This window comes from Ostrinia nubilalis, chromosome 30 (genome assembly GCF_963855985.1).
Source record: "Ostrinia nubilalis chromosome 30, ilOstNubi1.1, whole genome shotgun sequence".
NCBI classification, from domain to species: domain Eukaryota; kingdom Metazoa; phylum Arthropoda; class Insecta; order Lepidoptera; family Crambidae; genus Ostrinia; species Ostrinia nubilalis.
The window spans coordinates 7,175,899-7,197,137 of NC_087117.1; the positions used below are offsets into that span (position 1 = coordinate 7,175,899).

Genomic DNA, 21,239 nt, shown 5'->3' on the forward strand with positions numbered 1-21,239 from the left:
AAGGGATACATGTTATCTGATGGCATACTATACAGATATGGACCAGAAGAGTGTGACGAGGAGACAGCATGCCTGGTTGTACCCGAACACGAACGAGAGGGGATCCTGAAGGAATACCACGACGCACCGACGGCAGGCCATTTCGGAGTGGAGCGTACCCTAGACCGCATCAGAGCGAAGTATTACTGGCCCGGAATGAGGCAATGCATCGTAGGTCACCTTAAAAGGTGCATAGATTGCCAAAGGTACAAAACCGACAACCGAAAGCCAGCCGGACTGCTGCAAACGCCGGCAACCAACCGCCGCTTCGAAGTTGTGGCTGTGGATCTCTTTGGACCTTTGCCGGAGACAGCTGACAAGAACAAGTGGATCCTGATCCTAGAGGATACGTGCTCCCGATGGGTAGAGTTGTTTGCTCTCCAGAATGCCACCAGTGCAGACTGCGCCAAAACTTTAGTCTCGGAAGTCTTCTTGAGGTACGGGGTGCCGCGACGCATTTTGAGCGATAATGGTGTCCAGTTCATCAGCGAAGTTATGCAACAGGTATGCCACACTTTTGGTATAACGCAGTCGCTGTCACCTGTTTACCACCCTCAGGCGAACCCAGTCGAAAGGAAGAACCGGGATTTAAAGCCCCAGCTCGCCATCCTGGTAGGTAAAGACCACACCACCTGGGATATCCATCTACCGGCGGTGCGATTCGCCATGAATTCTGCCGTGACCAGCAGCACTGGCCACTCTCCCGCTTTTCTCACGTTCGGCCGAGAGATACGTGCACCAGCCGACGTGATCGCAGACATGCGCACTATTGTGGAGAGTGAGAATGTAACTACCTGCCTTACCTCCTACCTTCGGCGGATGTCGACAGTGCTCTTTGAAGCCAGGGAAGTTCATGAAAAGGTTCAGGCCAACCAGAAACGTTTTGCTGACGAAGGTCGTCGTCCAGCGCCAGATTATTCCGCCGGGGACCTTGTTCTTCTGAAGACCCAGGGGAGCAACGATACGACCCGCGGTCAGACGCCTAAGTTTATACCGCGACGAGACGGGCCCTATCGGGTCAAGGAAGCTGCGAGTTCCACTACGTATATCCTTGAAAGGCTTAATAGCAAGGATGTCTTAGGGAGGTATCACGTCTCTCAGCTGACCCCATTCGTAGGTGACATTCCGCCAGAACCCGTAAATGAGAAGCGCAAGCGCGGGCGACCCAAGCGCTTTCTCGACTGACCCAGACGCGAGGGCGCTATATCTTGGTCAGAGGGGGAGGTTATAACACTTATAACGCGGCGATAGGGTTAATGCTCGCACTCAAGTTTGGCGGGCGTTCGTTTTAAAAACACGCGGGGCTCGCGCGCTCTGTCGGCGCTCTTCGCCAACGATCGTCGTCGAAACTTCTAGACTCGTGCTTAACGCCAGTCCGCCCATGGCCGCGACGCGCGCGCAAATCTCTTTATGTTTAGACCGTAAAATCATTGTTTGCTACTGATTTCAAGTGTATTGATGTTATATTTCGTTTGTGTGGAAGACAATATACGTTTCTGTGCCTTTGAATCGTGCCTTGGACTATCATTTCACGACCCCGAGTACCAAAGAACTAACTTTACACCATTCGATTTTCATCAAAACATCGTTTGGAGTAAATTCGATGCGTCCACAATCGTATATGGCGGTGGCAAGTGGCAACACTAGGGTACGACGACCTGCGCCATAGTAAAGCTAGGTTTATAGAGTGAGTGCTATCAACTAGTAAGTCAGTTTCCCACGGCAGTCCAGTTTTCCATTAATACAGTATACTGTAAAACTGGACAGTCGTGAAATTCGAATTCTGATGGTCGCATGTCCCTTAGGCCCTTTTCACACGTCCCGGTTGCCGGCTAACCGGCGCCGGGTATCCGGTGGTGAAGTGTATGGGCATGGTACGTAGCTTTCACATGTTCCGGCGTAATTAATCCGGCATGCCCATACACTTCACCACCGGGTACCCGGCGCCGGATAGCCGGGACATGTGAAAAGGGCCTTAGTCGCGTCTTATGACATCCACACGGGAAGAGTCGGGGTGGTCATATCCTATTCTACTATACTGGTGTTACGCCAGCACGTAATTCACCAAAGACTGTCCGATGTAATTCTGTAATCTATAGTAGAGTGAGATCACTGCACCCACCTTCACTGCAGTTGACTACGTAAGAAACTTAGCAAAATAAACTTGTAAATTAACGATATGCACGCCTTTTAGGAGAGCTGTGATGCGATCGAACTCCTAAAATGGAGGGTAGTGTGTAATGTGCGCACTAGAAGCTACAAATTGACCGTTCATGTCAGTCGCCTAAGCATCAATATTGTAGCAATCTAAATTATCATTTGAGGCGGCTGCCAGAATCAAAATCAAAAATATTTATTCAGTTTAGACCACAAGTGGCACTTACGAACGTCAAATATAGCAAACAATAAAAAGAAAAGGTAGCCCTTATGGGGCACTTTACATGTCTCCTTATCTTTTGGGCCCTACCAGCGCTTCGAGACAAACATAGTCGATAAACATAGAGGTCGCACGTTCGATTCCCTGACAATGCAAACATTAACATAAGTATGTTTATCCCGTCGTCTAGTACCCATAGTACAAGCTTTGCTTAGTTTGGGACTAGAGGCGCAGTGTAAAATGTCCAAAGATATTTATTTATTTATTTATTTATTTATTTAAAAAAAAGTTTTAAAAGCATGAAAATCTTTGAGGTCATGTACGGGGAGGTCTGTGTTCAGCGCTGGACGTCCTGTGCCAAAAATGATGACAATCAGCAACTATAACTAGCCATTTCGGCAAGCTTTATTTGGGACGTGTGCCCTATTTGAGCTTGGAGTACCTATCTAATCCTGAGGTGATGACGCATATAAATGAAGTTTAGATTAAATTCTGTAGCAGTTCATTTCACAGTAAATGAAAGTCGTTTAGACTTAATTCCAATGTATAAGATAGTTATTTAAAACTTGGTTATCTCAATTCAATCAAGAGAGTTTGAAACGGCTTTAAGTAGGTACTAGCTTTTGCCCGCGGCTTCACCCGCGTGAAATTTAGTGCCACAGATTGGCATAAATTATAGCCTATATGTTAATCTGGGTTACAAATAATAATACTGTAAAGTTTCAACCAAATTCGTTCAGTAGATTTTGCGTGAAAGACTAACAAACATCCACACAAACTTTCGCCTTTATAATATTATTAGGATAGCAAAATTACCCAGCAATTCTTAACCCTTTTCAATTGGCCCGCAATGGAAACTCTACCAGCGTTATGACGTCTCCATTGCACTATGAATGATTTAGTCTACGGCAATCTGCGCGTGAGTGCATGCCCGTACGTGATCCGCGCGCAAACATGGCGAAAAGAAAGCTTACAAATGAAACACGAGAAGGTTTCTGTGGGACTGCTGAGGTTTTATAGGTCGCAGAAACGTAGAAAACATTTTTTATGTTAGAAATATGGTTCGAAAGAAACATTTATTACGACAAGGACAAAAAAAAGTAATAGAAAAAAGACAGTAATAGCACATAAAACATTACAAGGAAAGAAAAAGTGGACTGAGCAGTGCCACTCTGTGGCAATAACGATGTCCATCGCAATGGGACCCAGCATATGCCGTGGCCCACGGTGAGGAAGGCCATGACGCTGGTTTTCAGTTGTTACAGTCAAAACAGACTGATTTCGCGTTTATTAAGACGTGAAAGAAAAGGTTACCAAGTTCCTTTAATTGCATTTTTATATTACCTACATCTATACCAAATTGAATTTGACCTTTTTGTCATAGCATAGGTGACCCATACTTGATTTGATACCACTGGCTCTGGTCTCTTCAGCCCATTAGTTTCCTCAAGCTATAAATAAAGTGCTCGTCGCCAAGGACGATGACGTCAAGCGCGGGCGCACGCCTGCGGCTTATCAGTTTGCAGGAAACCGGTCGTTTGACTTTTGAGCCTGCTTAGGACATAGAATTTGAATCTAATGTTATGGAAAATGGAGACTTTTTATTTTTATTCCAAGGATCAGTTTGGATCGCTGCGCTAGCTTAGTTAGCTTTTTATACCTTTGGTAGTTCTAAATTAGAACAGGACCACCTCCATCGAAAAAGCGACTAAGGGAGAAATATGCGAATATCAGGGCCCACAAACCCGTCTTGCCAGCGAAGAATATAGGACAAATTCTCCAGTTACCTCTGGTAAATTAGTAAGGGTGCTCCTGTAGTGGAGGCTAAATCATAAAACCTTTTTTTGAGTCTAAATGACCGATGACGATGAATTTTACACATGGTTATTTAAGACAGTTGCCTTTTCAGGGATGTTTCTTGTTTTTTGGCTAATGAACAACCTTTAATATGGGATCATGGGAAGTTATCAGTAATGGAGAAATGATCTTCACGATAGCAAGAAAAAAGTTTTTTTTTTCCATGCATGACAAGGCAGGTATTTGACTGCAATCGCACCTGGTGTTAAAAGTTAGATGCATATCTGCCCTGTAAGTGCCTATTCACTCTCGCCTTAAAAAGGCCCGGATTATAACAATGCGAATCCGAAATCCATGCAGAAAAATCTGCGGGCATATCCAGTCAGTGCATAATTGCTATCGCCTTCGAATCGAACCTTTACGGCGGTGATGGCGGCATGCCGCGAATGTCGGCGACCTTCAGTGCGTGACATAACGCTGCAGCGGTAATCGATGAGCCATTGATCAGCTAATTAAGCCATAATGAGTTAATGAGGGTCATTATGTAGTTCCGACCGCGATTCTTCCAGTCGGTGCCTTTTATGTTACATATTGATTGACGTTCTGGAATATTCTGTATCGCGTCAGTCTACTAGTGATTAGAGAGTTCTTTTTACCCTAGAAAGCTCTAGCCTGCATCTCACCTGATGGGAAGAGATCAGGCCGAAGGTGGAAGCCGGGATACTCAACCATCAAGGAACTGGCTATCTTACTTTCAACTGCCGAAATAGAACAATGCTAGAATTGTTGTTATGGTAATAGACTAGTATAATTCATATTCTTTACTGGTATCTGGTATGTAGGCCCATTTCAGGGCACTTATACACGTCCCAGTATAGCTTGCTCTACGACCAAGTCGAGACAACATGGTGTGGCGTTCGGATTTCTGAACGCATCACTGACACAAGCTGTCAAAATTGACGGAACGGGACTTCACATTTTCCCGCTCACTCGGAGCTACTTTTGGTCGTTCCACGAACTATTGTAATTGCACATAAGTTAATCATACCGTATGCGGTTTGTGATACCTGCAATGTTTACGCTGATTACCAAACTGTGTTTAGAGTGACATTTTGTGTTGTGTACAACGATAACCGATTACACATCGTCTCAACGCTAACCGGTGTTTCATTTGGCTTGGGGGAACGCCACCGCATGAAACCCCAAAATATTGACTGGTACTTCAAGAAGTGGCGGAAGAAACTGTCACCTTTGTCAGTAATAATGAGAGCCAGGATTCTCTCGACCTGCTAACCCTGGGTTAGACTCCTTGGTGCTCGAGTTCATCCTTGATCATGGCGCATGCAAAACTACCGAATTATACCGCCACATAAGCATTTTGCTACAAAATTTTGTTTTGAAACTAAGCTACTACGTGGATATCTGTTGTCTTTACATAGTGTTAAGTGTATAATGTTACATTAAAATCTGTAAGCAGTTGATATCGCTAATAAATAAATGATGAATTTTCTGATGTAGTCAGTGTCAGTTTTCAACAAACACCTTTAGTTAGTAAAAATCGCGACTAAAATATGGAGTACCGATAAATCCAAAGCGTGAATTCCAATTACGATACGAAGGCCAAAGGTCGAATTACTCGATTTAAGAAATGTCGTTTATGAGTCACTGGGCTTGTGGCTTTATTGAAAATACAATTGGGAAGGAACTTGTGAACTTTATCGCAATAAGATTCAAAGTTAAAAAATATGTTTGAAAGCAGGTTGCAACTTCGAATACCATTGAAAGAAAAGAGTTTTTGACTGAAATCTAGGAGTTAAGGCCAGAAGTTTGGCTCTATTATGAGATCTGATAACCTTTCACAATTCAAATACAAATCTTTTATTCAGTACTTTGGTGGGCCCGTTCCAGGGCGGTTGTATAAAGGAAGAAAGAAAGAAAGATACATTTATTACAAACGGTATCTTCTACACGTCCCAAATAGCTTGCCCTACCATTAATGCGAGGCATAAGGTTCGTCTTGACAACATTTACATACACGAAAATGTTTTTAGTGCGATGCAGAATAACAAAAACTATATGAAGTGAAGAAAGGGTCGTGCTCCAGCGGCTCCCGATGTCTATTGACAGAAATCCAATCAGGAGGACAGAACCACTGTTGCAAAAAATGCAGATTTTTTACAACTGCTGCTGGCTGTCTTACCCAAACACTATAATCGGGGCATTTTCAAAGCGAAAATGAATAGGCACTTACAGGGCAGATATGTACCATCCTAAACTGCATCTCGCTTAACATCAGGTGCGATTGCGGTCAAATACCTGCCTTGTTCTGCATAAAAAAAACTTACAAACCATGGCACTAAATATCCTGGTTATTACGATGATTTAAATCACTATTCAGAGTCCTCATTACCTCGCAAACCAAGGAATCTTAGCCTACAGATTACAGAAATGCCGCGAACAGGTGCGCCTTTGCGGACCGGTCGCGCTGCGGGTCACTGGGGCTGAGCCCGCTCCGTCTGGCGAGTTTCTCTCGGTGGCCTTTGATACGCAAATGTATGGTTGGATGTTTGCACGTGTAGTCAAACTACTGGTTCCTGCTAGCTAGGCTAGGATTGCGTTTTCCGTAAACAAAAACTATATTACCAGGCTTGACTCCCGCGCGCTATTTACCTGGTTTCCTGCTTGTCGCATGATTGCACCCAGATTTTAAAGCGACCTTTCACAACTCGTCACAAGTTGTTTGTTCGTTTCAGCCAAATCCAATGGCGTCCTCTGCTGGACAAAGGCCCCCCAAGGACTTCCACAACGACCGGTCCTACGCCGCCCGCATTCAGGCACAATCTATTTAGGTCATTGGTTCCAAAACTTATATGAGACGCGCCCCCTTTCGACCATACCAAAAATTCCGCGCCCCCCCTCCAGACAAGATTATTTATTGGTCGTATCGATCGAGCAGTCTGGAATGCATTGTCTCAGCAGTCGCAGGTTTTTTATACGTACACAGATGGCCCGCGCCCCCCTTTAAAGTTCTTTGCGCCACTCCTGGGGGACGCGCCCCCCACTTTGGAAACCAATGATTTAGGTAAATCTAAAATCTATAGGTTGCAACTTGCATGTACTGCAGTTATAGCGTTTCGTAGTTTTTAGGCCCTACCATAAATCATGACGACTGACGACCGATTAGCCGACGATTGACGACCGAAGTGGTTGAGGACTTGGCATATACGCCCGTAGTCGCCCCATATTACCTAGGTACAACTTACTTAACTTTCCAAGTACAAGTAGGTAAAACGATGTTTTACTTTTTGACGCGAAAATAAAACTACCATATTGGCCATATCGAGATTAATTATGCAGGTGAAGCCAAAGGCTACCTAGTCAGCTAGTACAAAGCATTCCTTAGTATTCTTTCACAACAAAAGGTATTTATTTAAAAGCTTATCATTTCCCTTTATCTTTAAAAGAACACAACATATTTGTCCATTGCACATTTTATCATTCGCTTACAAGAACATACTTAGACTTCGTAAAATATCATCATTATTCTGCATAATAGCCCACCAAAGTAACAGGAGTCGTAGGGTCAGGACTGATAATGTAAGAAAGAAAGCTATCAACGTAAGTTATGGGACGTAACCGTAATAAATGCATCGAGCATTTATCAGGATGATAACGCATAAATTGTACATCGTTGTAAGCAAAAACAAGGTGTAGGTTTCAGACTTTCTTTCTTTACAAAACAAATGCTAATCCTATATTTACTATAGGAAAACGTCATCAATTAATTTTGCTGATTCAACTTAGGCTGAGTTGCACCAGCTTACTTTAACTTTGACAAACGTCAAAAATCTGTCAACCTCCATACAAAAAGCACCGGTTATTGTTATTGTTACGGTTAAAATAAGATGGTGCAACTCACAGCCTTATTGTTGTGAAGTATGTTATGTACAGTCAACATTTTAAGACTAGGTACGTTTTTTGCAAAATCACAAGAACTTTTCAACGTCTATTTATAAATATTGTATTGAGTACAGTTCATTTAATCATAGATCCTATGCTTTAATTTGTTACTTCATTTTTGTACTCTTTTATAATAAATCTGTAGATTGGGAAAAGCCAAAAAAGTTGTTATTGGAGAGTAAACTTAAGAATCAGGGTTTCTATTCCAATAAGTCCTATACACTACAACCTAATTATAAAATTTTAACATCAATAGGAATGAGTTTACAACTCACTACCAAAAACGTACCTTAAACTTAAACTGGGGAATATAAAAACTGTCAATCTGAGGCAACATAATATGTCTGGCTACGCAGTCGACGGTTTATATGGCGATACAATCAGAAATATACCTTAACTTGATCTAAACTACTAATCCAAATAATTTGATGCAAATAATTAATTATATTCCTGGGTGAAAAGCTTCTATTGAATATTAATTCCAAATAGATTTTTTTTGTTACTCAAGTTATGCATAATACATAGTTTTAATAAGGTTAATTTAATATAGGATAGCAGGGGAAGGAATCAGGAACAGGAACAGGCAAAAGGATTATAATTCTGTGCATTATTTATTAAAACCGAAGACTTCTCAATATTCAGGCTAGTATTGGTTAAGTCTTGATTTTTCTTGGGGTTGATTTAATTCTTCTTGGATATTTTAAAAGGAGAAAGCAGGCCAGGAGAGGAAGGAGGCTAGGTTCACAGGATAAGTTTACTCATGGGTAACTGGAACAGAATAGGAAAATAATTTAATTTAAATTAGCTCTAAATGTTCTAAAATACGTAAATCAATCGTTTTGTAGGCTTTAATAGAGCCTACAACATGTAGATGGCTTAAAATATTCATATACGAAAGAAAAATCGCAAATAGATAACCAGAAAACAGTAAGTAACGAAGCATACTGAAAAACATTTTTCTAACTAACGATACGCTATTCAATACCCAATGTAATATGAATAGTACACGTAGATCATAAATCTAGACCATTGTGATCGATTTACCACGGTGTACACCTGAACCGAAGCAGATACATTCGATACAACTTTCATTTCGACTAGGTACTTTTAGACTATGTTAAATTATAACGAATTCTTATTACTGCGCTGCACTTTTTATAGCCTAAATATGTAAATAAGAGCCGTCAGACTCACCTTAAACCGGGCAAAAAATTCCTCCGTCCGCCAAAACAGTCGCTCCAAGTAGTCTTCGGTAATAGGACACTCACTTAGAACACAACACAACACAATACACTGTATCACACGTAAAAACAACACAAATAACACTTAAAACTAGTTTTGCACATTCTAATATAAGATATTAAGGCACTTTTAATAAGTTTCCTATAGGTTTTGGTCAATTTGTAATAAAAAAACAAGTCGGCGTTTCAAGTTGTGAGAAACTTACGAATTTGACAGTTGTCTTGACACGTTCACGTCACACGCGTCGAGTGTGTACGTGCGGCGTCCGAATCAAACGCGTGACGACTTCTGAAACCGACATTAAATTTAAATGATAATTAATTTATGTGTTTTGCTTATCTATTTAATTAGCATTAAATAATGTTTTCCTCACATTTATTCTCACTTATTTAAAGTTATAGCCGTACAAGAGGTACTTTTGTGTTTTCCTCATGATAACAAGAACATCCACGTTCAGTAGTTCCAGTACAAAATATTTTAATAAAATGTTTGTTATTGCACCAATGATACGAGGACGGGGATATGGATTTATAATAACGGCGTTCATTATGGCTGGGATTTGTAGAATTCCACACTCAAGCAAAGGCCGACGCTCTTCCATTTTGAACGACTCAACTCAATAGTGTGAGTCACGTTAAAGTGTACATATGAATTAAGGTGAAACTAGACCTATTTTTATCGACAAAAAAAGGTCAAAAATTTTTTGAGATTTTTTTAAATTTTTTATAGATTTTTTTTTCTTTCAATAACTTATTGTAAAGAAAACGTAATAACTTTTTAACTAAGCGGTATATCCTGATAAAATAAAAACAGTAATAATGCTAAATAACAGACGATACGAAAAAAATACATAAAATACACAAAAAATGCCAACAAATAATAAAAAATGATACTTTTTGAAAAAATCTGCTTTGAAATTATGCGTGTTTTTTTGGTTATTTGATAAATTTCTCCAAAAAATGCCCCTATAACAGGTGGTTTTTATTACTTTGTATTATTCTCTATCGTATTATCTATGTAAAACCAAAAATCGCATGTCTCTATCCCTATCACAACATTGGTTTGCTATTATAGTTTGAACAAAGGCCTGCCACAACATTATTCTCCGCTACAGGTAGAGACAATTTTAATTTTAACTAAAATGCTTATTTTACTTCGAAATCTTTTGTTTTTATTTGAAATCTAACTTGTCTTTATCAAAATTACAAATCTAGAGCCATTTTCAGTTTCGTTGTTAACGAAGCGTTGAATGGCGCGCCCGGAGAGGCTTAGTTCAAACGATCATTGCAAACGTTGTGATAGGGATAGAGACATGTGATTTTAGGTTTTACGACGGTAATACGATAGAGAATAATACAAAGTAGTAAAAACCACCGGTTACAGGGGCATTTTTTGGTTGCCAAGCCAACCCATGCTACGCCGCCACTGAGTCAATGCATATGTCATTAGTCAACTCTTATTTCAGTCCTCCTAGATAAGTTGGTCGTCTTTTAGAGTAATTTTGCATCCAGTTTGTTTTTGAATTTGATCTAATACTTTTTTTTAATAGCGCCTACTTTGTAACATTCTTTTAGTTTTTGGCAATTTTTTGGCAACTTACTCGATTGTTTTTTTAAACATCGAAACATGCTACTAAAACATTGTTGGGTTAATTCGGACCGCAACGACCGATCCTGCATTCCACACATACTTTTCCCGCCAGTCTCGATTCGAAAACCGGTCCCATCGTACCATGGATAACTTCGCCAACTTATGAAGTGATGACGTCATAATACTGAAGCATACATTGCCTGCGTTGCATTGGCAAAATTTTAATATACATGGAAAAACCAGCGATGTACATTTGCACTTATTATTTTGTCGTAATAAAATTAATAATGTTGACAACCATGGTAGTGTTGAGTAAAAATTACCAAATAGGATTACTGTTGTATGGTTCCACCAGCAAAGACGATTGTGTGTGAATTCAGTGGGTGTGAGGTCACGGTCCACTATTGGATTTGTGTCTAACTCTCAAGTAAACAACACCTATACCTACTGAAGAAGTTTAATGATTTCCGAATTTTGGTACTTCTACGACGAGTGTTTTTATGTTCAGCTAATGCAAAAAGCTGATTAAATTGATTTTAAAATGTCTATTAGTTTTATTTAAATTAGTTTAATGGTTTAATTTAAGGAGTATTATATTTTCTGTGATCTAAAGGGAAACATAATTTTAGTGACCGACCGAAACATGTTATTTTGCCGAAACCGAAACCGAAACCGAAGGTTCGGTTTCATTGTAATTTCGGCCGAAACCGAAACCGAAACCGAACCTTTTATAGAATAAAAAAAAAGTCCTTAAAAAGTCGAGAAAATGTTATAGGTGTACCAGAATCTCATGGCAAATAGGGAAAATAAACTTTGTTGAGAGCAATACTGGGGAAATTGGAATAAACGATCTTGATACTGTTTAATTTTTTACTTTTATGACTTTAATAGTAATGAACATGAAGTACGAGTATACATTTAAGGTAGGAATGTGTATGAAGAATGTTGTTATACATAGGGTTTTTAACATAGGAAAATGTCTTGAAAAATAAATAAATCGTATATTACTCTAAGTAACTAATTTTATTACGAATCATACTTTTAACTTATCACTTCATTCAAAACTAGAAAACGATTCTAAGAACTCCAATTGCATTTCTTGTTCTTCAATAGATGATCAAGATAAAGAGGTATTGTAAATAAATTGCTCTTCCAGCATTTCAATGGAGAAGTTTCCTGTAGGCCTAAGATGCGCGCCGTGATAACTTTTATCGACGTCAAAATGTATGGGCAAAATCGATAAAATGGCGTGATAACCGCTTATCGCGGCGCGCATCTTAGGCCTACTGATGTTAAAAACACTATATTTCTCTGAATGGGATTAAAATAAATATACTAAAACTAAAAAGACGGTGAAGTTTTTTTTTAAATCGAGCAAGAAATGTTTGGGAAATTAATTATTTAAATTACCTACATATTTTCGCGTGGAACTAAAACAGGCGGTGCCGTTCTTTTTGTATATGGCCAGGTCTGGGATATTTAAAAAGGTTACAAAATTTTACTAAGAAAGAATCTTGAGTGACCCTAGCTGAAAAATTAAAAACTGCTAGATTTAAAAAAAATGGATCTGTCAACAGCACCGGATTAGGGGTGATTTACTGTTTGAACTCCGAATGACTGTCGTGAATACACCGATCAAAATGGCGTGAATAGTTATGCGCAACTTTAGAGCCCTGTAACTTATTCATTTGTAGAGATATTTTCATGATTCTTTCATAATTATTATTAGTTTTACTTATATTTATTTCAAGTTTATTTAAAGAAAAAAATTGGAAACTTCTCCATTATTCAATCTTGCTTGATGAAATCTTTTTCATTTTTCTTTACATGGTCATAACATTTTGACCATTCCTCTGCACCAATTTGTGAGATATACCTGAAAACCCCGATAAAGCAGCTATAAGTAAGAATAATATAAAAAAACATAACCCTCCTTCTGACGCAGTTGGGTAATAAACTAAATGTATCAAAACATTTCAGTCCAACTTACTGTCAACTCGACGACGCGCTTTAGAATCAAAGATTGACTTTGAATTATGCCTTATTTTATAATTCACATTGAAAACAATATGACTTGCTTGAGCTTTTTCGACTTTTTCACAAAACTAAGAAATAGTCAAGAAGAGATTACAAATTTTTTGCAGCGACAGCTGACAGATTTCATAATTTTCATTGACAGGTGACAATTAAACCATAGACAATTGCCATATGAAAAACACACTTTTCCAATATTTTTGTTTGCCATGAGATTCTGGTAAGTAAGCTCATTTTTTTCTAAAATTAATATCTCGCCGACCTATAATTATCTACAGGTTTCTACTTTCAAAGATTTATCACAATGAAATTTCAGCACAGTTACAGAGGTTCTGTTTGAAAATTTAACTACCCTAAGGTACGATGTTGTAAGTTTCGGCGCGGCCGAAAGGTTCGGCCGTTTTTGGCCGAAACCGAAACTAGGACCGAAACTTGATTTTTTGGCCGAAACTGGCCGAAACCGAAACCGAAACCGAAATTTCGGTCGGACACTACATAATTTACTAAGCGCCTAAAACTATATTGAAAGCAATCCTTCCTTGAAGTGGTGGATGAAATATTTGGTCAGGCGCTGTTTTTTTACTATCCATTCGATATTATTTTATGATGTAGACGTAATAGAAGCATGATACAAGTTTTATTAGACAATTTTTTATGATTTTGATAATGTTAGTTTTACTTTTGGGTTATGATTTATCATGAGTTTCTGCGCACGTGAGAGGTAGGCATAAACACCAACCAATCAAAAGCGCTATTTTGCTCATAGGTTCAGAATATTTTAAGGAACCTATGCTCTCATCATTGGGCCACATACATGGCGTTAAATTCGGGTGGCAACGGAGCGTAATCATGTGAAGTTGTGACTATTCAAAAAGGCACCAAAGTAGGTACGCAAATACTTGGCTCTACTTATACACAGCGCGAATCGTCGAGCCATCGCGAGGTGTGTGGCCCAGAGATCAGTATTAATACTTCTCTTACTATAAAATCTAATTTTGTAGGTAGGATCGAATCCGTTAAATAATTGATAATCCCTAAAATAAAATGTTGATTATGTAGTAATAGTGGAATTAGGTACTTACAATACAAATAGAAGAAATGAGATGATGATTAAATACTTTGTAGGTACCTACTCACATGCTGCAGGAGACGCCATTTTCTTCACGTCAATATGCGCAGGAGAGCAACACCTCTCACTCACTTACCGAACAACACACACAAATATATTAACAAACTGTGTAGTCATTTTTACCACAAATTCTAAACGAAAATTATATTCACGGGCTAATTCCAGCAAAATTAAATGTAACAGGACACGCCCGTAATTATCGTCCCGCAGTCCCGCACAAACTACCGCCGAAATTATTTTTTCTTCTGCAGGGTAGTTAGTGGTAGTTATGTTCATGCCAATTTTAGTCAATTGACATACTTTTCATAAGTTAAGTGACTTTTTCATAGATTGTGTAAAATATGATAAAACGGAAGTTCGCGAAGTCAATTGATTAATTAATATCAATGCGAATAGAAAATTACAGCAAATTAAGAGCGTTTACGCCGTTTGGCGCAAAAACAGCACTTTTTCAACTCGTTACAATCATTAACCAGTAATACTACAAATATGTTATAGGCATAAATAGTTAAGCAATTTCGTCGTCTAAATATTTAATTGAGAAAATATTGCGATTAGTTTAGTATTTAAGAATTCTATCAAGATAAGTCCACACAGGTTTTGTAAATTTCCACTTTAGCGTCAGTTTACAAGCTGAAATTTTTATAAAAATACTGTGAAAACGATTTAACAAACATTTATATCCTATAGCATAGATCCTTGAGCAAATAGTTATCACAGAAAATTTTTAGATATAAGCATTTTACAATAAGAAATCACAAATTAAAAGAACGTGAAATACCCAAAAATCAAAGTGATTTTTCACCAATATTCTTCCTTTATTCAACATAAAAATAGCTTAATATAATAAAACAACATCTTCTTTAAAATATTTACTTTGAAACGATATTTAATTCATTGTTATTGTTTTGCTATAACATTTGAAAACTATTAAAAAACGCCGCGCGCGAATCATTTCCAATGATGCCCCTTGAAACGCCGCGCTTCGCGTAAACGCTCTTAATAACCGGCGATTCTCTCATTCTATTTTGAAGGACAAAGAGAACTTACAACATTGCTGTGGGCAATTTGTGGATTTATTTGGAAACAGGTGTATCTTTTCTCTATTTGATATATCAATAGTTTCTCTTTTGAAGTAAATCGTTAAAATAAATGCTTAATTAAATAAATGAAACTAATAATAATAAAACATTCTTCAGTTCATAACATTGTTTATTGATATTATTATTCATTCTTTGGTATTGGCAAATTACCTATTTATACACATACATCAAGAGTTATCACGACTTACTTATCTACAACTACATGTATACTTAGTGCATTACTGAGTAGGTTTAAGGACGGAACACACTTATTAAGCCCGAAAGGGATCACCACAGCGTTTACGTTGGAGTGCGGTTAAGTGTGCGTTGCAGTATGGAGTTTCATTTAAAGAATACTGATCGCCTCGAGTTGATACGGTTACGATACGTTTCCGGGTTGATAAGTGTGTTTCGTCCTTTCTATGGTAGTGGGTCGGTGCAGTAAGGATGTTTTTGTTACGTCAAATGCTGTTACACGTAAGATATGTCTAAAGCGTAGATAGAGGATAGAGTATATAAGGTGTTATTTTTTGTACTGATCATACTTTACCAACGCATCTAATAAAATCATACAAATACAACCCAAGTGTTTTTAAAAAAAAATTCAGGCTAGTTTTCGAGTAAATCGACAAAGAATGTTTCGAAAAAAATAAAAAATAAATCATCCTTTGAGCGCGGTGAGTATTCGTTTGTACGCACTATCGTAGTAGCCGGCCGAGGGCAACGACCACTGCCACGTGCCGCGCCGCGTGAGTCGGCCATATTGATATCGCTGCCAGTCGCTCCGCGCCCACAGCCCGCGCCGAGCCGCCGATCGGCATGCGGGAGCGCAACAACATAAATAATCGTCCCAGTCCGTCCAATGCGCCCAAACGTATTGCAGTGTATGTGTGGTTTATTACAATGACGCGCTTGATCAATAACAAAACGCAGGTGAAATTATGTTTCGGGCACACTAACTGGCCGACGAGAAACATTGACGAGTCGAAAACCTTCATACCTTGCTTGTTTGGAGCCGCGCAGCGCTTCAGGGAGCGCAGCCGTATCCTGACTTGACGAGATTCCGTGCGCTTCGAGGACGAAGTTCTGGATTTCAATTTCAATCACCGGCACAGTGCTGGCGGTACCCAGATGCGAGCGCCGCAGACGGCGGCTTTTGCGTAAAAATACGGAATGCCTTATCAAGGAGTTGTTGCCAGAGGGCCACGACCGCGACCTAGTTCTATCGATGGTTATTGCGGAAGTCTACCTAGGTACATACCTACAGTGTGATTTGGACAGATGAGTGCTTGTTTACGCGAAAGGGACTTTTTCCGTAAAAAAGTTAGTGCGCGAATTGTGAATACAACATCCGACGTGGTGTCTAGTGAACAGCAAGCAAGTGTGCAGCCCGAAAGCATTACCTCAATTCGATCGTGGCTAGATTAGACAGTGCAAGACAGTGTTTACGTGAACATTCAACAAAGGCTTGACGTTCAAAATGTATTGTGATTAGTGTAATAATAACCTAGGAACTTTAAATAACAACATTCAAAATAGGTAAATGTGTGAATAAGTGAAATCAATGAATCTAAAGTGTGATGGCAAATCATAATTTAGGAATTAAAACCAGGAAAATTGATCAGTGAGTTTTATTTACAACACCTGTTCATATTCAATATTAGGGTGCATTTCCACTGAAGCGAAGCGAAGTAGTAATAGGTATGTACCTATCAATTTTTTATTACGTCTCTAAATAAATTGCGTAGGCATTACGAAACCGTAGATATTGAATTCCAATTTCTATCCTTTTTTAAATTTCTAGTTTAACGCGGATGATTCGCCTCGGTTCGTTGGAAAAGTCCCCCGCTATTACACTAATGAAAATACACTTATTTACCTACTTATGTAGCTAGATTTTGTTTCTCCCAGCGCGTAGTACCTATTAACATGACGTAACATCGTACATACTCACGAGTGATAATTTTTGGTAACGTAGGTTTAGTGTAATCTAACCTTTATGTGTGTGAACGTTGAATGAATGCGCGCGGCCATTGTTCGTACTCGTATGAATGAAATGAGTAAAGAAAGAGAGAGAGGCAGTGAGTGAAGACAGGATGGTTGTAAAAATAATATCTTTTTTTTGTTAGGAAAAGTAAAAACAAAAACTAGCCTGAATTTTTTTTTAAAAACACTTGGGTTGTATTTGTATGATTTTATTAGATGCGTTGGTAAAGTATGATCAGTACAAAAAATAACACCTTATAGATAAGCTACTAATTAAAAAAAAAAATTAGAGTGAGAAAGCTTATATGTCAGATAAATATGGGAGAGCAGGACAAAACATTTTTTTCTGTCTCCGCTTGCGTATCGGTTTTTTATGTTTGCCACCATTTGCTTTGGTGGCAGACAATTGCGTGGTGTTTTGATGTTTTTCATCAATTTATAGTGATTTCATGTCAAATAAAACAATCAGAACATTGTTCTACACAGTATTTTGTGTGATTTCGTTTGCAGTAATGGTGAATTGTTGTATAATTGGTTGTAAAAGCCGTAGTGAACGAAAAGAACCAAACATAACCTTTCATCGGTAAGTAGCATTTTTTCGCTATTATATGGTAACTGAAGGTAATAAACATTAAGAAAACGATTGTTTGATGTTACCGAAATGTAAGTTTTCTCGTAATTATGTTAAAAATTTGATTATTCTAAACCTATAAATTGGGTATTAACCGACTGGAGTGAAAGTCATCATGTGCCAGAAGATTCATTATGATAATACATGTAATCTGTCATTAGTCGGGTTATAAGCCGCTGGGGATACCAGCAGGCCTAGTCAATATTCCCTCATGTATTTTTGTTTTTAGATTCCCGAATGAACCAAGTTTAAGAAATAAATGGACGGAGTGTACGGGCCGAGTACATTGGCATCCAAGTCAACATTCTCGAATATGTTCCAGACATTTTGAATCCAGATGCTAAAGTATCTGAAAGTTCGAATACATCATGCAGCTAAAAAGCTTTCAGAAAAGTCTGATATCGTCAGGAATTTTTAAAACAAATTAATTTTGTTTAAGGGTCAGTGATACTGATTAAAGTATTATATTAAAGTGGTTTTTTATTTAAATCCTCAAAAACTCAGTTTAACCTCTTAAATATAGAAAAAAGCTTGCACGCACACGCCATCAATCAAGTCCATCCAGTTGTTTAAGCGTAAAAAGGTAAACATACATACACACAAACTTTCACTTCACCTTTATAGTAATACTTACTAGATTTTGCGCCTCAGTTTCACCCGCAGCTTACCTATTTACCCCTAAAATCAGGGTAATTTTTAACGTAGCCAATACTAAGTCTATTGTTGTAGCTATAGATATGGTATGTACATATATTGCTATCTCACTCAGGTGTACGCTAATGACCCATCTACCTCTATTCTCTATCTACGGTCTAAAGACAGTGGTAGCTTTGTTATAGATGACCCACGCTGAACTGTCCCACCAAACTCAATGACAGGGGGGCGCTACCATCGTTCAACTATATGGTTTCCAACATGGCAAAAATCGGAACCAGCGATCCGGTATTGACGGTGGCGCCCCGCTGTCAATGTCATGGATAGGACAGTTCAGTATTTTGGAACTATAGCTCTGTTACGTCACATGACACCTCTACTGCACCGTTTTACTACTACGAACTTACTCAGTCATGGATCTCAATCACAGGACAGAAAAAATAAGTAGGTAAGACTCAAAAAATATCACATAAGTAGTGCCTGTATTCTCTAAAAAATAAATCACCACATAAAATAGTCGTCAATTTTTTATAAATCAAATTAGATTAACCCTTAAGTAACACCGTGGGGTAATTTTTTACCCCAGGCGCATAAAAATTGGCATATCTTTTTTTCTAGCGTAGCTAGTGAAATGTCGTTTTGTGTATTCTTAATGCAGAGTGTGCGCTTTAAGCTCGTAGACGCAGGATGTGAAAAAAATCATCCGTTTGGCTTTTACAGGTAGGTGGGGCAGAAATTTACCCCAGGGTGTTAGTTACGCATACTTTAATTTATCATCACCTAACATGTTATTAATAGGTTTTTACAACATTGAAACAAAATTAGTAAATATTTATATGACGATTAAGTAGCACGTTCTCTATTAATGCAGAGAGATAATTAGAGCTTGATTTACATGATACTTTTCGAACTTTGAAGACATCCCCTCAGAACAGAGCGTTCATAAATTCGACACAGAAATAGGGCTCAAAAGTGATAATTACGTAGTAATTCAGCGTATCTGATGTGTTTTGAAAAAAATAATAAGGAATAAAACAAATAAAAAATATTTATAAATGTTTTTTCATAATTTTATAAATTTTTTTTTTTATTTTGCTTTACTAAAAAGCCCGAAATTTTCTTTTGTTTTCATTTTGTGTTTAAAATATGCATAAAACATCTATTTAATGTCCGATTAGTGTAAGTTTTTGATTCCCACAATAACTTTCCAAGATTTTTCTATAAGACCATTGTGAAGACTATTAATTGCCAATAACAAATTATTTGTTTTTTGTTATGATTGATTTAAGATGTTTCTTTACGCTAGATAGACGTTCTTTTAAAGCAATCGTATAATTCAGTGAGTCCATAATGGACAACACGCATAAGTTGTAATATTAAGTTAAATTATGACTTAATTTAAAGTTTAGATCACACACATTACACTAGTTTTTATTTCACCTCAATCCATCCAGTATTACCGAAGATAGAGCCTCGAGAAGTTGGCGGACATTTTAAAATTTTCAAAAATTTCCAATATTCGCGCGTGACGTCACAACATGATTTTGCAGCCCCCGCACGTTAACCCATTTACCACTTTTTGTCTTTTTCCAACTAAAATAAAATTTTACCTAACTGACAACTGTTGTTAGTTGTCATCGTTCAATCACATTTCAAACTAGGCGCTATAAAAGTAACCATTATTATGCCACCTATTGCCAATTTTGTGCACTATGAAGCCATTTTTACATTTATGCACTTAAATATACATTTTCTGGAAAAATAACCAAGTTTGTGTCTCTGTGCTCAATAACGAGTAAATAGTCCAGTTACTAAAATTTGTTAATTTTACTTGGAAAGTTTTCCGGAATTTTTGAAAATTGGTGAATAAATAGATTTCGCTATGTTCTTTCCGAATTTTGTGACCTCGTTTATAGCCGCGCGCGCGCCCGCCTTATTGAAAAAAATCCGCCTTAAAAAAGGTTTTTGACGACTACTTTTTTCATTTTATAATTTTTGGGACATAGACAAGCTAAGAAGCTTTGATAAATGTGATAAGTTTCATGTAATGTAAGTTAAATAGATTTAGAGTTGTGAAACAGTCAAATTAATGTACCTGCTAAATTGCGAGTTCTTTTTTCTTTGATCATGGCAGGACACGCTGCCGGGTGTCCTAAATATGCTAAAGTATAAAAAAAATCGCGTTGCTGAAGTATACATTTTTTTTGTCTTGTTTGTTTCTACATTGAATTACATAATTGTATCCTACTATTATTATAAATGCGAAAGTTTGGATGTCTGGAAGTTTAAAATAAAGTAAAGTAATGTTTATTTCTCACCAACATAACAGATAATATTATGATAACAAACAATCAGGAAAAACAAAAAGTAAGAATGTTGGTGGGTTGATACCTGAACTAGGAAGATTCCTGTGTCTCAGGTTTGTTACTCTTTCACGCAAAAAGTACTCAAAGGATTTTTTTGAAACTGTACAATATTATTGTTTGTAACCCAGATTAACATAAAGGCTATAATTTATGCCGATCTGTGACACTAAATTTCACGCGGGTGAAGCCGCAGGCAAAAGCTAGTCGTGAAATAAATAGGAAAGTTTAAGGTTCTGAAACGTGGTCGCTTACTATGGGCCTCATAAGAAGGCTCAAGGTCACCCAAAGAGTAATGGAGCGGGCTATGCTCGGGGTTTCCCTGCGTGATCGAATCAGAAATGAGATCCGCAGG

At 38.0% G+C, this 21,239-nt stretch overlaps 1 long non-coding RNA gene across 1 annotated transcript; it reads left to right on the top strand.

Moving 5' to 3' along the window:
- The first annotated feature begins 17,498 nt into the window (after positions 1–17,498).
- Positions 17,499–18,339, top strand: LOC135086241 (uncharacterized). The gene is made up of 2 exons (XR_010260340.1): positions 17,499–17,819; positions 18,097–18,339. It is a non-coding gene; the product is annotated as an uncharacterized LOC135086241 (long non-coding RNA).
- Positions 18,340–21,239: the final 2,900 nt, after the last annotated feature.